We start from the raw sequence: 17,268 nt of genomic DNA on the forward strand, positions 1-17,268 counted from the left end.
GGTGACTGCAGCTTGACTGTAGCGGAGGTGCGAGAGCGAGCTAACAGCTAGGAAGTCAATTTCAGTGGAAGTTTAAAAGTTAATTCCCTTTCGTTTTTGGAGGACCAGGGGACTGCTGGGTAAGTAAAAACTATATATTTTTGGGTGGTTTAAAATCTCTTTCTTTTAGTTTTGGTGACTGCAGCTTGACTGTAGCGGAGGTGCGAGAGTGAGATAACAGCTGGGAAGTCAATTTCAGTGGAAGTTTAAAAGTTAATTCCCTTTCGTTTTCGGAGGACCAGGGGACTGCTGGGTAAGTAAAAACTATATATTTGGGTGGTTTAAAATCTCTTTCTTTTAGTTTTGGTGACTGCAGCTTGACTGAAGCGGATGTGCGAGAGCGAGCTAACAGCTGGGAAGTCAATTTCAGTGAAGGTTCAGAAGTTAATTCCCTTTTGTTATCGGAGGACCAGGGGAGTGCTGGGTAAGTAAAAACTAGATATTTCGGTGGTTTAAAATCTCTTTCTTTTAGTTTTGGTGACTGCAGCTTGACTGTAGCGGAGGTGCAAGAGCGAGCTAACAGCTGGGAAGTCAATTTCAGTGGAGGTTTAGAGGTTAATTCCGTTTTGTTTTCAGAGGACCAGGGGACTGCTGGGTAAGTAAAAACTATATATTTGGGTGGTTTAAAATCTCTTTCTTTTAGTTTTGGTGACTGCAGCATGACTGTAGCGGAGGTGCGAGAGCGAGCTAACAGCTGGGAAGTCAATTTCAGTGGAGGTTTAGAAGTTAATTCCCTTTTGTTTTCGGAGGACCAGGGGACTGCTGGATAAGTAAAAACTATATATTTGGGTGGTTTAATATCTCTTTCTTTTAGTTTTGGAGACTGCAGCTTGACTGTAGCGGAGGTGCGAGAGCGAGCTAACAGCTGGGAAGTCAATTTCAGTGGAGGTTTAGAAGTTAATTCCTTTTTCTTTTTGGAGGACCAGGGGACTGCTGGTAAGTAAAACCTATACATTTGGGTGGTTTAAAATCTCTTTCTTTTAGTTTTGGTGACTGCAGCTTGACTGTAGCGGAGGGGCGAGAGTGAGCTAACAGCTGGGAAGTCAATTTCAGTGGAGGTTTAGAAGTTAATTCCCTTTTCTTTTTGGAGGACCAGGGGACTGCTGGTAAGTAAAACCTATACATTTGGGTGGTTTAAAATCTCTTTCTTTTAGTTTTGGTGACTGCAGCTTGACTGTAGCGGAGGTGCGAAAGCGAGCTAACAGCTAGGAAGTCAATTTCAGTGGAGGTTTAGAAGTTAATTCCCTTTTGTTTTCGGAGGATCAGGGCACTGCTTGGTAAGTAAAAACGATATAATTGGGTGGTTTAAAATTTCTTTCTTATAGTTTTGTTGACAGCAGCTTGACTGTAGTGGAGGTGCGAGAGCGAGCTAACAGCTGGGAAGTCAATTTCAGTTGAGGTTTAGAAGTTAATTCCCTTCTGTTTTCGGAGGACCAGGGCACTGCTGGGTAAGTAAAAACTATATATTTGGGTGGTTTAAAATCTCTTTCTTTTAGTTTTGGTGACTGCAGCTTGACTGTAGCGGAGGTGCGAGAGTGAGCTAACAGCTGGGAAGTCAATTTCAGTTGAAGTTTAGAAGTTAATTCCCTTTTGTTTTCGGAGGACCAGGGGACTGCTGGGTAATTGAAAACTATATATTTGGTTGCTGGCTGTACCCGAGACACTACTCGTGTAGTGTCTCCCACCCACCCTCCTCCTCTAAGCAAAAAAAAGAGGACTCTCTTGTGTTGATAACGTAAGCTTTTTATTTAAGAAACTCTGTCCGTTGGATTGCTAACCTAACAAGTTCTGACATTTTTATTTTTTTGGTTTTTCAGGAGATTTGTTGGGAATTTAGAATAGAGGGAATGGAAGTTAATGCAGTTGTATGTTCCTCCTGCAGAATGTGGGAGGTAAGGTTCGCCAAGAGTGTCCCTGCTGACTGCATCGTCGGGAAGTGCACCCAACTCCAGCTCCTCGAGAACCGCGTTAGGGAACTGGAGCTGGATGAACTTCGGATCATTCAGGAGGCGGAGGGGATTATTGAGAGGAGTTATGGGGAGGTAGTCACACCTCAGGTAAAAGAAGTAGGTAGATGGGTTACCGTCAGGGGAAGGAGAGGGAACCAGCAGGCAGTGCAGGGATCCCCTGTGGCCGTTTCCTTCAACAACAGGTATACCGTTTTGGATACTTTTGCGGGGGACGACTTACCAGGGGTAAGCACTGGGATACAGGTATCTGGCACAGAGTCTGTCCCTGTTGCTCAGAAGGGGAAGAGGAGCAGAGCATTTGTCATTGGGGACTCCATAGTTAGGGCAACAGATAGGAGGTTCTGTGGGAACGAGAGAGACTCACGGTTGGTATGTTGCCTCCCAGGTGCCAGGGTTCGTGATGTCTCGGATCGTGTTTTTGGGATCCTTAAGGGGAGGGGGAGCAGCCCCAAGTCGTGGTCCACATAGGCACCAACGACATAGGTAGAAAGAGAGATGGGGATTTAAGACAGAAATTCAGGGAGCTAGGTTGGAAGCTTAGAGCGAGAACAAACAGAGTTGTTATCTCTGGGTTGTTGCCCGTGCCACGTGCTAGCGAAGCGAGGAATAGGGAGAGAGAGGAGTTGAACACGTGGCTGCAGGGATGGTGCAGGAGGGAGTGTTTTGGTTTCCTGGATAACTGGGGCTCTTTCTGGGGTAGGTGGGACCTCTATAAACAGGATGGTCTTCACCTGAACCAGAGGGGTACCAATATCCTGGGGGTGGGGGGGGGGGGGAGATTTGCTCGTGCTCTTCGTGGGGGTTTAAGCTAATTCAGCAAGGGAATGGGAACCTAAATTGTGGTTCCAGTGTACAGGATGTTGAGAGTAGTGAGGTCAGGGATAAGGTTACAAGGACGCAAGAGGGCACTGGCAAGCAAGAACCTGGTTTAAAGTGTGTCTACTTCAACGCCAGGAGCATCCGGAATAAGGTGGGTGAGCTTGCAGCATGGGCTGGTACCTGGGATCTCGATGTAGTGGCCATTTCGGAGACATGGGTAGAGCAGGGGCAGGAATGGATATTGCAGGTTCCGGGATTCAGATGTTTCAGTAAGAACAGAGAAGATGGTAAAAGGGGGGGGGGGTGGTGGCATTGTTAATCAAGGAGAGTATTACAGCGACAGAAAGGACGTTTGAGGACTCGTCTACTGAGGTAGTATGGGCCAAGGTTAGAAACAGGAGAGGTGAGATCACCCTGTTGGGAGCCTTTTATAGACCTCCAAATGGTTCCAGAGATGTAGAGGAAAGGATAGCGAAGATGATTCTCGACAGGGGCGAGAGTGACAGGGTAGTTGTTATGGGGGTCTTTAACTTTCCATATATCGACTGGAAATACTACAGTTCGAGTACTTTAGATGGGTCAGTTTTTGTCCAGTGTGTGCAGGAGGGTTTTCTGACACAGTAGATAGACAAGCCAACCAGGGGCGATGCCACATTGGATTTGGTACTGGGTAATGAACCCAGCCAGGTGTTAGATTTAGATGTAGGTGAGCACTTTGGTGATAGTGATCACAATTCGGTTAGGTTTACCTCAGCGATGGGCAGGGACAGGTATATTCCGCAGGGCAAGAAATATAGCTGGGGGAAAGGAAATTATGATGCGATTAGGCAAGATTGAGGATGCGTAGGATGGGGAAGGAAACTGCAGGGGATGGGAACAATCGAAATGTGGAGCTTATTCAAAGAGCAGCTACTGCGTGTCCTTGATAAGTATGTACCTGTGAGGCAGGGAGGAAGTTGTCGAGCCAGGGAGCCGTGGTTTACTAAAGAAGTTGAAGCGCTTGTCAAGAGGAAGAAGAAGGCTTATGTTGGGATGAGACGTGAATGCTCAGTTAGGGCGCTTGAGAGTTACAAGCTAGCCAGGAAGGATATAAAGGGAGAGCTAAGAAGAGCAAGGAGAGGACACGAGAAGTCATTGGCGGATAGGATCAGGGAAAACCCAAACGCTTTCCATAGGTATATCAGGAATAAAAGAATGACTAGAGTTAGATTAGGGCCAATCAAGGATAGTAGTGGGAAGTTGTGTGTGGAATCAGAGGTGATAGTGGAAGCGTTAAATGAATATTTTTCGTCAGTATTTACAGTAGAGAAAGAAAATGTTGTCGAGGAGAATACTGAGATTCAGACTACTAGGCTAGATGGGATTGAGGTTCACAAGGAGGAGGTGTTATCAATTTTGGAAAGTGTGAAAATAGATAAGTCCCCTGGGCCAGATGGGATTTATTCTAGGATTCTCTGGGAAGCTAGGGAGGAGATTGCAGAGCCTTTGTCCTTGATCTTTATGTCGTCATTGTCGACAGGAATAGTGCTGGAAGACTGGAGGATAGCAAATGTTGTCCCCTTGTTCAAGAAGAGGAGTACAGACAGCCCTGGTAATTATAGACCTGTAAGCCTTACTTCGGTTGTGGGTAAAATGTTGGAAAAGGTTATTATATAAGAATAAGTTCATTAGCGATAGTCAGCACGGTTTTGTGACGGGTAGGTCGTGCCTCACAAACCTTATTGAGTTTTTCGAGAAGGTGACCAAACAGGTGGATGAGGGTCAAGCAGTGGATGTGGTGTATATGGATTTCAGTAAGGCGTTTGATAAGGTTCCCCATTGTAGGCTATTGCAGAAAATAAGGAAGTATGGGGTTGAAGGTGATTTAGAGCTTTGGATCAGAAATTGGCTAGCTGAAAGAAGGCAGAGTGTGGTGGTTGATGGCAAATGTTCATCCTGGAGTTTAGTTACTAGTGGTGTACCGCAAGGATCTGTTTTGGGGCCACTGCTGTTTTTCATTTTTATAAATGACCTGGAAGAGGGTGTAGAAGGGTGGGTTAGTAAAGTTACGGATGACACTAAGTTCGGTGGAGTTGTGGATAGTGCCGAAGGTTGTTGTAGGGCACAGAGGGACACAGAAAGTCTGCAGAGCTGGGCTGAGAGATGGCAAATGGAGTTTAATGCGGAAAAGTGTGAGGTGATTCACTTTGGAAGGAGTAACAGGAATGCAGAGTACTGGGCTAATGGGAATATTCTTGGTAGTGTAGATGAACAGAGAGATCTTGGTGTCCAGGTGCATAAATCGCTGAAGGTTGCTACCCAGGTTAATAGGGCTGTTAAGAAGGCATATGGTGTGTTAGTGTTTATTAGTAGGGGGATCGAGTTTCGGAGCCACGATGTCATGCTGCAGCTGTTCAATACTCTGGTGAGACCGCACCTGGAGTATTGCGTGCAGTTCTGGTCACTGCAGTATAGGAAGGATGTGGAAGCTATGGAAAGGGTGCAGAGGAGATTTACTAGGATGTTGCCTGGTATGGAGGGAAGGTCTTACGAGGAAAGGCTGAGGGACTTGAGGTTGTTTTCGTTGGAGAGAAGGAGGAGGAGAGGTGACTTAATAGAGACATATAAGATAATCAGAGGGTTAGATAGGGTGGATAGTGAGAGTCTTTTTCCTCGGATGGTGATGGCAAACACGAGGGGACAGAGCTTAAAGTTGAGGGGTGATAGATATAGGACAGATGTCAGAGGTAGTTTCTTTACTCAGAGTAGTAAGGGCGTGGAACGCCCTGCCTGCAACAGCAGTAGACTCGCCAACTTTAAGGGCATATAAGTGGTCATTGGATAGACATATGGATGAAAATGGAATAGTGTAGGTCTGATGGATTCCCAGGTCGGCGCAATATCGAGGGCCGAAGGGACTGTACTGCGCTGTAATGTTCTAATTCTAAAAATAAAACCCACTCAGTGACTCTCACTGTGGAGAGTCTATAAGAAAAGCCCCAATCAGTGACTTTCCCTGTGGAGATTCTGTAATAACAGACCCACTCAGTGAATCTCCCTCTGGAGATACGAGAATAACAGACCCACTCCGTGACTCTCCCTCTGGAGATATTATAATAACAGACCCACTCAGTGACTCTCCCTTTGGAGATTCTGCAATAACAGACCCACTCAGTCACTCACCCTGCGGAAATACTGTAATAAAAGACGCACACAGTGACTCTCCCTGTTGAGATACTATAATAAAAGAGCCACTCAGAGACTTTCACTGTGGAGATTCTGTAATAACAGATCGACTCAGTCACTCTCCCTAAAGAGATACTAGAATCACAGACCCACTCAGTGACTCTCCTTGTGGAAATATTATAATAACAGATAAACAAGTTGACTCTCCCTGTGGAGATACGATAATAACAGCCCGACTCATTCACTCTCCCAGTGGAGATATTATAATAACAGACCCACTCAGTGACAGTCCCGGTGGAAATTGTGTAATAACAAACATACTCAGTCACTCTCCATGTGGAAATCCTGCAATAACAGACCCACTCAGTGACTCTCCTTGTGGAGATACTATAATAACAGAAACACTCAGTGACTCTCCCTGTGGAGATATTATAACAACAGACCCACTCCGTGACTCCCCCTGTTGAGGTACTGTAATAACAGACCCACTCAGTAGCTCTCCCTGTGGAGATACTATAATAACAGACCCACTCAGTGACAATCCCTGTGGAGATACTTTAATAACAGACCCACTCAGTGACTCTCCATGTGGAAATCCTGCAATAACAGACCCACTCAGTGACTCTCCCTGTGGAGGTTCTGTAATAACAGACCCACTCAGTGACTATCCCTTTGGAAATACAACAACAACAGAGACAATCAGTGACTCTCCCTGTGGAAATACTATAAAAACAGACCCACTCAGTGACTCTCCCTGCGGTGATACGATAATAACATTCCCACTCAGTGACTCTCCCTGTGGAGATATTACGATAACTGACCCACTCAGTGACCATTCCTGTGGAGATATATTAATAACAGACCAAATCATTCACTCTCCCTATCGAAATCCTATACGAACAGAACCCCTCAGTGACTCTCCCTGTGGAGATACTATCATAACAGACCCACTCAGTGACTATCCCTGTGGAAATACTATTATAACAGACCCACTCAGTCACTCTCCCTGCAGAAATACTATAATAACAGAAACACTCAGTGACTCTCCCTGCGGAAATACTGCAATAACAGACCCACTCAGTGACTCTCCCTGTTTAGATACTACTATAACAGATCCACTCAGTGACGTCCCCTCGGAGATACTGTGATAACAGACCCACTCATTCACTCTCCCTATGGAGATATCAGAATAACAGACCAATCATTCTCTCTCCCAGTGGAGCTACAATAAAACAGACCCACTCAATTCCTCTCACTGTGGAGATATTACATTAACAGACCCACTCAGTTACTCTCCCTGCGGAGGTACTATAATAACAGACCCACTCAGTGACTCTCCCTGTGGAGATTCTGTGATATCAGACCCACTCAGTCACTCCCCCGTCAGAAATATTATAATAACAGAACCACTCCGTAACTCTCCCTGTGGAAATACTTTAATAACAGACACACTCAGTGACTCTTCCAGTGGAAATACTTTAATAACAGACACACTCAGTGACTCTTCCTGTGGAGATACTATAATAACAGACACATTCAGTGACTCTTCCAGTGGAAATACTTTAATAACAGACACACTCAGTGACTCTTCCTGTGGAGATACTATAATAACAGACACACTCAGTGACTCTTCCTGTGGAGATACTATAATAACAGACACACTCAGTGACTCTCCCTGTGGAGATACAACAATAACAGACCCACTCAGTGACTCTCCCTGTGGAGAAACTATAATAACAGACCCACTCAGTGACTCTCCCTGTGGAGATACTACAACAACAGACCCACTCAGTGACTCTCCCTGTGGAGAAACTATAATAACAGACACACTCAGTGACTCTTCCTGTGGAGATACTATAATAACAGACACACTCAGTGACTCTTCCTGTGGAGATACTATAATAACAGACACACTCAGTGACTCTTCCTGTGGAAATACTTTAATAACAGACACACTCAGTGACTCTTCCTGTGGAGATACTATAATAACAGACACACTCAGTGACTCTTCCTCTGGAAATGCTGTAATAACAGACCCAATCAGTGACTCTCCCTGCGGAGATACTATAATAACAGACCCACTCAGTGACTCTCCCTGTGGATATACTACAATAACAGACCCACTCAGTGACTCTCCCTGTGGAGATACTACAACAACAGACCCAATCAGAGACGCTCTCTGTGGAAATATTATAATAACAGACCCACTCAGTGACTCTCCCCGTGGAGATACTATAAGAACAGACCCTTTCAGTGACTCTCCCTGAGGAGACACTATAATAACAGACCCACTCAGTGACTCTCCCTGTGGAGATACAATAATAACAGACCCACTCAGTGACTCTCCCTGTGGAGATACTACAATACCAAACCAACTCAGTCACTCTCCCTTTAGAAATATTATAATAGCAGAACTACTCCGTAACTCCCCCTTGAGAAATACTATAATAACATACCCACTCAGTGACTCTCCCTGTGGAGATACTATAATGAAAGACCCACTCAGTGACACTCATGTGGAGATACTTCAACAACAGACCCTCAAGTGACTCTCCCTGTGGGGATACTATAATAACAGACCCACGCAGTGACTCTCCCTCTGGAGATACTCTAATAACAGACACACTCAGTGACTCTCCCTGTGGAGATACTTCAATAACAGAACCACTCAGTGACTCTCCCTGTGGAGATTCTGTTAGAACAGACCCACTCAGTCACTCTCCCTGTGGAAATCCTCTAATAACAGACCCAGTCAGTGACTCTCCCTGTGGAGAGACTACAATAACAGACCCACTCAGTGACTCTCCCTGTGGAGATTCTACAACAACAGACCCACTCAGTGACTCTTTGTGGAGATACTATAATAACAGACCCACTCAGTGACTCTCCCGGTGTCGATACTATAATAACAGACAAATTCAGTGTCTTCCCCAGTGGAGATACTTTGATATCAGACCCACTCAGTCACTCCCCCGTCAGAAATATTATAATAACAGAACCAATCCGGAACTCTCCCTGTGGAAATACTTTAATAACAGACATACTCAGTGACTCTTCCTGTGGAGATACTATAATAACAGACACACTCAGTGACTCTTCCTGTGGAGACACTATAATAACAGACACACTCAGTGACTCTTCCTGTGGAAATATTTTAATAACAGACACACTCAGTGACTCTCCCTGTGGAGATACTATAATAACAGATCAACTCAGTGACTCTCCCTGTCGAGGTACTATAATCACAGCCCCGCTCAGTGACTTCCCCTGTGGAGATACTGTAATAACAGACCCACTCAGTGACTCTCCCTGTGGAGATATTATAATAATAGACCCACTCAGTGACTCTCCCTGTGGAGATACTCTAATAACAGAAACACTCAGTGACTCTCCCTGTGGAGATACTCCAATAATAGAAACACTCAGTGACTCTCCCTGCGGAGATACTCTAATAACAGAAACACTCAGTGACTGTCCCTATGGAGATATGATAATAACAGAACCACTCTGTAACTCTCCCTTGAGAAGTACTATAATATCAGAACCACTCAGTGACTCTCCCTGTGGAGATACGATAATAACGGACCCACTCAGTGACTCTCCCTGTGGAGATACTATAATAACAGATCAACTCAGTGACTCTCCCTGTCGAGGTACTATAATCACAGCCCCGCTCAGTGACTTCCCCTGTGGAGATACTGTAATAACAGACCCACTCAGTGACTCTCCCTGTGGAGATATTATAATAATAGACCCACTCAGTGACTCTCCCTGTGGAGATACTCTAATAACAGAAACACTCAGTGACTCTCCCTGTGGAGATACTCCAATAACAGAAACACTCAGTGACTGTCCCTATGGAGATATGATAATAACAGAACCACTCTGTAACTCTCCCTTGAGAAGTACTATAATATCAGAACCACTCAGTGACTCTCCCTGTGGAGATACGATAATAACGGACCCACTCAGTGACTCTGCCTGTGGAGATACTCTAATAACAGAAACACTCAGTGACTGTCCATGTGGAGATATGATATTAACAGCACCACTCAGTGACTCTCCTTGTGGAGATCCTGTAATAACACACCCACTCAGTGACTCTCCCTGTGGAGATTCTGTTAGAACAGACCCACTCAGTGACTCTGTCTGTTGAGATACTATAATAACAGATACACAAGGTGACTCTCCCTGTGGAGATACTGTAATACAGATCAACTCAGTGACTCTCCCTGTGGAGATACTATCATAACAGACCCACTCAGTGAATCTCCCTGTGGAGACACTAGAATAACAGAAATACTCAGTAATCTCCCTGTGGAGATACTACTATAACATACCACTCAGTCACTCTCCCTGTGGAGATACTATAATAAAAGACCCACTCAGTGACTCTCCCTATGAAGATATTGTTGTAGGGTATTCACAAGCATAGAGGCAACTGCAGGAAATATCATGCTGTTTAAATGTTCTTTGAGTAACCAGTAATGTATAATCTTCGTGAACAATGAAGAGGTTGCCAGGCATCATGGGGCTTAGCCAACTTGACCACATTCCACACAGGAGCTGAGTAAACATAAATTCAAACAAAGACTCATTAAATGGAAAGCAGATGTCCTTGTGGAATGTTGACAAAGGTACCAGCCTGTAACGAGGTCAAGCTAAGATGGTGAGCGTACATGGAAAACATCATGAGTAATCCCCTATCTGTCTATTGGCCGGTGGTGCAGCCCCTCCATGCCTCGTGACTACTTCTATTGGCTCTAATAATCTATGTCTATGATCTATAATCGTTGTGATTGGACCATGTCCAGCCAGAATGGGCTGAGTAACTGTTTGAAAATGTATAAGTATTGATGATTTTCCTTTGTTCGGTGGAGAGGCATCTGGACAGCCCAGTGACCTGCTCCCCGCTGGCGTAACTAAATAAACTGTTTGACATTGGAGCAGACCTGAGTGTCGAGTGATTCTTCTAGATTCATTCCCGCTAACAATTGGCGTAGTCGGCAGGATAAGGTGTAATCAACTCTTCTGCGACCCCGATATCCCAATCACCCAGCCTGAGCCTGAATTAAGAGGACTGATTCCCACGTGACGGCCAGGATCAAGTGGGCGGGGTAAACAAAGGGGCCAAGGGGGAGTTGGCTGGAGCCTGATCCCGAACTTGAGAACAGGATTCGGCAGTCACTTGATGCCCTCAGGAATACCGGGTGAGTATCTTTAAAGCTTATTCCGGGGTCGGGTGGTGTTTCGCGACCGATGAATGCCAAGCTTGTGAACAGGATCTGACCAATGATCAAACGGTGGTAGGTAGTTCGTTAAGATACGTAGGCACTGTCGAGAAGGGTTTGGAATATATGTATGCGTATATATATATCATAATCTTGTTGTGTGAAATACTGACAGACTTGTGATCCGACAGTTAGCCAGGAGACGGTCTAATACAAGTTGCGCTAGTTTGAAGGCGGACCTCTGAGAGTAGATTCTAACGGTTCTAATCCTACCCAAGCATGGCCCGTGAAAAGATGGAGCACGAGTGGGGACCGGAGGGGTCCCTTACATGCCACCTGGCAGAGAAACACAAAAAGTGAATAGGAAAGATGATTGACTCAGTTTGGAATCCCCACGACCCTGCCACAAAACAAAGGGAGTGGTGACAAAAAGAAAAAAAACATTCACTAAGTTTATGGCAGAGTGAAATTAAAGACTATGTGTTAGAGGAAAAGCAAGTTACTGTGTCTTTGATTCGAATGTGTGAATGTTGGAAGCGTCCACGAATGAATTGAATGTCTGGGCTGTACAGCTTGTGTTCTGTACAAATGACTGTCGTTAACTCTTTGTTGCCTGGCTTTAATGTTGAAAGCATGAGTCTATTAAGTTGTTTGGAATTGAATGAGTGTGAAAAGTGATTGTTGAGTGTGTTCATTTCGATTTAAGATTGTGCACCCAAGAATGGGATATAAAATTGAATTATATCTCTGGCATAAATGTCCCAGTGTTGTGGTAACATAAAATGGCCACCGAGAACCAGCCTAAAATGGCTGACTAATGTTTGTGCATTTCCACAGATATTTGAGAGAGGAGAGAGAGAGACAGACAGATAGACAGAAAGAGAGACAAAGAGAGAGACACAGACCAAGACACAGAGAGTGATAGCAAGATATTTGTCATTGGACATAGGAAGAGGAGGAGGCCATGTGGCCGCTCAACCCTCTTCTGTCATTCAACGAGCTCGTGGCTGATGTTTGATCTTACTCCATGTACCTATCTTTGCCCCTTAATACCTTTAGTTAACAAAAATCTATCAAACTCAGATTTAAAAACTAACAAGTGCCTCAGCATCAATTGCTGATTGTGGAAGAGAGTTCCAAACTGATAACACACCTGGTGTGTTGAAGTGTTTCTTCATTTCACTCCTGAAAGGTTTTTAGACTGCGTTTAGATTTTTAGACTATGCCCCCAAGCCCCTGACTCCGCAGCAAGTGGGAATTGTTACTCTCGGTCCACCCGTTCAGTTTCCCTGATTATCTTGAAAACATTCATCAAATCATCCCATAACCTTCTAAATTCCAGGGAAAGGAGATGTTGGAGCAGGAGGGGAGACTGGAGCAGATGGTTTGGGAAAGTGGATAAACTGAAGCAATGGATGAGGAGACTGAGGATTCAATACAGTGAGAGGAGAGGCTGAGATTCACAGGGAGAGACTGCAGCAGAGTGTTAGAGGAAATCTAATCTATAGATCCCAGTAATACAACTCAATTCATACATTCAAACAATAATCCCTGTGGTTCTTGGTGTTGCAGAACCGTTCATTGTTTATACTATATAGTCATTATATTTAGTTTGTACAGGCTATTAAATATAAATGTAAATATATTTCTGATATCAGCCTCGCTCTTTATTGAATTCAGCAGTCACAGAGATTTTAAAGTGCAGTATTTAAATAATGAATTACCATCAGTGATGAACTGATTCTATTCTGTTTATTCAGTCACTAAGTAAGGAATAGGAACTTGCGACAAAACAAAATGAGGACCTGACAAAAATCAACACAGAGCATCAAGTCCAACAGGAAAATGAACACAATCTGACAACAGACAAGTTCAACTCACAGTTTCTCTCACTAATCGTTCTGCACATTCCAGCACTTTACGATAGTAAATTATTCACACTGCTGCTTCTTTCACTTTCTCTTTCCTTCTGCTTTTCATTTTCCCTCGGTTTCGTTCTCCCTGCACCATTTCTCCTTCACTATCTCTCTGGAGTACTCACACCCTGTAAATTGTTGCTGAATGCTGCTTTTCACATATGATTTATTCATAACATTCTGCATCTGTGTTCTGTACACCAGCCCCAGGTTTAATGATTCTATTCTCTGAGTAAGTTTGTTCAATGGTGAAACCTCTGTGAATAATGTAATGTATCTGCAGACCACTCAAGTCTCCACCTGTTCACCTACACTCTTCACTTCATCTACAATACATGGAATAAACAGGATCGAAAGCTCCTTCCAGCCAAATGTCACAATCATAGAAATTCCTTGTCCTGGAATTATAAAGTAATCTGTTAGATTGTGGGATTGTTTGATTGCGAAGGCTGATAATCTACAGATAAATGGAAAGACTCTTGATTCCAACTGATAGCGTGATAACCACTCAAACATCACATCAATACATGCTATTTTACAATGTAGTCCAGTGACAGTGAAGGTCCACAGTGAAGCAGAGAAGGAGAAGTGAAAGTGTCAGCAGCAAACGCAGTTCAGTAGCCAGGTGTGTGAAGCAGAGTCAGACACACAAGGAATGAAAGCATATTTAATAACAGTGATAATCATTAAATACATTGAAATCCCAGTTAAACTGAGACATGTTATTGGCGAGGGAGAACATTGTTCTGTCCCCTTGTAACACTGAGACTGTGGGATGTCTCATTATCAATCACTGAAAAAAAAATCATCAAAATATTCCAGGACCGGTGAGATCCACATCATAAAAATGTTAGAAACTCCTGATGGTCTGATTATTGATCCTCACTGAAACATCTCATTCCAATGCATTCAAAACACAGAATAATCAAGTAACAATGCCACAGTTACTTAAAACAATACCATTAAATACTTAATGCAGTTCCTGAAAGAGTAGACAATGAGAAGATTCCATCAGTAAATTGCTGGAAAAGAACAGGCAGCTGTGTAACACACACACAGAGGGAAGTAATACCCAGTACAGCAGCACAGTTAACATCGATTTACACCATTAACATCTGAGATGCTTGCTTACCAGGAACTCCAATTGCTGCAAGTACAGGATAGTAAATGTCTTCTATCTGATGCATTACTGGATATCCCATTTCTGTGAGAAGCAGGGACTTCTATTAGCCTGGAATCCACAGCTCCACCAGGCACTCTGAGCTGATCCATTCCAATGGGTCCTGATTTATACAGGGGATACGTCTCCACTGACACCGTTATACCCCTGATCATTGCTAATAGTTACACTCACCTGAACAAACACATTACATCAGCAGCTTTGACTCTGATGGAAATAATGTGGTAGATAAAACACAATCAATTCAATGTCAATGAAATTTTCTGAGGAAGACCTGTCTCGGGAATAAACCTGAAATCTGCACTCATGCAGCATGGCTGCTACAATTACTAGTGGCGTAATTTATATTTTCCATATTATTGTCTTGACCTTGTTCACTGCTGGCGTTTCCATTGTAAATGTAACTGATCTGTCTGCACTGGACACTGAATCCAGGGACAAAAGCAATACCGTTTCACTCTGTTCTTGCCTTTTCCCAGTTAAAATGTGAACTTTGAGTCTCTGCATCGGGACCATGTTGAGAGCTACAGCCTAAAAACTACTGCGAGTGATATTAGGGGACGGACGCAGTACATATCCATTAAGGAAGCAGTCGCATAGTGATAATATCACTAGTCAAGTAATCCAGAGGCCCAACCTAATGGCTTGGGACAGAGGCTCAAATTCCACCATGGCAGGTGTATAAATTAGAGGGAGCTCCCCCTCAACATATAAACGGGACGGCACTCCCTGTCGATGTATAAAGTGGACGGAGTTCCCTCTCTATGTATAAAGTGGAGGGAGCTCCCTTTCTACGTATAAAGTGGAGGGAGTTCCCTCTCTATGTATAAAGTGGAGGGAGCTCCCTCTCTATGTATTAATTGGACGGAGCTCCCTCTCTATGTATAAAGTGGAGGGAGCTCCCTCTCCATGTATAAAGTGGACGGAGCTCCCTCTCTATGCATAAAGTGGAGGGAGCTCCCTCTCTATGTATAAAGTGGAGGGAGCTCCCTTTCTACGTATAAAGTGGAGGGAGATCGCTCCCTATGTATAAATTGGAAGGGGCTCCCTCTCTATGTATAAAGTGGAGGGAGCTCCCTCTCTATGTATAAGGTGGAGGGAGCTCCCTCTCTACTTGACCGTATGTCGCACCCACATTGATAAGCTCTTGTGCTGGCTCAACAAACCCTTCACCAGAGACAGTTTGGAAAGATCGAATATCTTTGCAACAGATACTCACGCATTTGTCTATATTTTCTGATTTCTTGTGAGTGGGTATGTTTTTTTTCTTGTCCGTACAAAGGAAGTTAAGTCTGACCGACTTGGCCCTGCTGTGGGTCGAGTACATCCTTTTACAGTGTGCCGCTGCAAAGATGAATTTCCTGTCTTTTTGCTGTGATATTTTAGTAGAAGTTTGCAAGATTTACATTGTACAAATCCACTTGAACTTTTACTATTGCGGAAAGCAACAACATTGAAATGTTCCCACACGGAAGATTTACATTTTCCAGCTACAGGACTTTCCAATACTAAACATTCTCCAGTAGACAGCATTTGTTTTACATCCATAGTGTACTGTAGTGTAAAATCACCTTTGGACACATGTAGTCGGGTGTAATCGTGTTTGGGTCAGGCAGCCAGGCTTTAAGTCAGATTTCGACTTCCACGTCCTATTGTTGAAGGGAAAACAAGCAGACACTGTTTAAAATGTGCCCTTAAACTTCTCACCTGATCTTTAAAAAACCGCCGCATCGTTATCGTGCAGCCGTTTCTTTCTGCTGTTCACTGTCCAATAACAATGAACAGAGAGACTCTGGATCTGAACTGGGAACATTCATTACAGTTTGGAGACAGAAAGCAGCAATGATTTTCAATAATGAGTTCTTCTCATTCTGTCTCTCTCAACCTGTCCAGACACTGCCTGAGAAATACCTCTCTCTTCTCCTGACTCACTCCATGTCCCAGGACCAGTACCTGCTAAAGGCCTGCTACCAGACCCGAACCCAACAGGATCTGACGACATGTGTCAGGTTTGGGTTGGTCACTCTTCCGGTTCGAGCTCTTGGGCTCGGTTCGGACAAACGCAGTATTAATCGGACTTGAAAGGTTGTTTAAAAAGATGAAGATTGGAGCCACAAAGTCAGTGATTGTTTGGTCATGAGTTGAACAGAAACCCATGGAGTTGTGCCACACTGTACCAGTATCTGTATTGCTTAAAATAAACACAGCAATTGCCTGAAAGCTCACTAAATATCATTATACATTACCTGGACTCCTGCTTTCCTGGTTGAAATACTTGCTGCAAGTTTACCCAGTGAGCAGCTGAGATGCAAAGAGCAGGAATGTTCTGAATGATTAATTATTACAAAATGATTATAAAATATGCAGTATTTATATTAAAAAATAACCCGTTCACTGTCAGGACTCTAGTCTGCACACACACAGTACCTGACCGAACCACAGCGGACCCGAGCCCGACCCGACCATCCCTTCACTTCCCCTCCTGACACCCAACCTGCAAGAAGCTGCAGCGCATGCGTGATGAGGGCAAAGTGACGGCACCGGCTCACTGCGCAGACTCAGCTCCGACCCGGATTCCCAGCTCCGGTCAGTTTTTTTTAATTTCAATACTGACCAGCAGAGACTGACCGAGTGTGTCCGACCTGACCCGAACTGGACCCGAGCCCGAAAGCCGGAGCCGCAAGCTGGGCCCGAGCCGAGGCCGACGCATGTGCTCGGATCCCTCTCGGGTTGGACTCGGGTATCCAGGCCTCCAGTGGACATTCCACACAGTCCCCGACTCCCGCTGAACTTCCCGCTATTCAATGTTAATCTCTGAACACATCTGCAGACTCGCTCCCAAACCTGGTGTTGCTGCTGGAAGCAGATGTTGTTTGTTCACTTACCCCGGGACCCGGATGTCTCCATTCGCAGCTGATTGAAACAATCTTCCGCTCACTCACTGAATG

General features: G+C 44.4%; 1 long non-coding RNA gene across 1 annotated transcript in view; it reads right to left on the bottom strand.

The window, feature by feature from the left end:
* LOC137381200 (uncharacterized) overlaps positions 1–17,268 on the bottom strand; it is a 493,787-nt gene extending 476,519 nt beyond the window's left edge. The window contains exon 1 of the long non-coding RNA XR_010977115.1: positions 17,206–17,268. This is a non-coding gene — a long non-coding RNA (uncharacterized lncRNA). The remainder of the gene's footprint in view (positions 1–17,205) is intronic.

This window comes from Heterodontus francisci, chromosome 21 (genome assembly GCF_036365525.1).
Source record: "Heterodontus francisci isolate sHetFra1 chromosome 21, sHetFra1.hap1, whole genome shotgun sequence".
Taxonomy (NCBI): Eukaryota; Metazoa; Chordata; class Chondrichthyes; order Heterodontiformes; family Heterodontidae; genus Heterodontus; species Heterodontus francisci.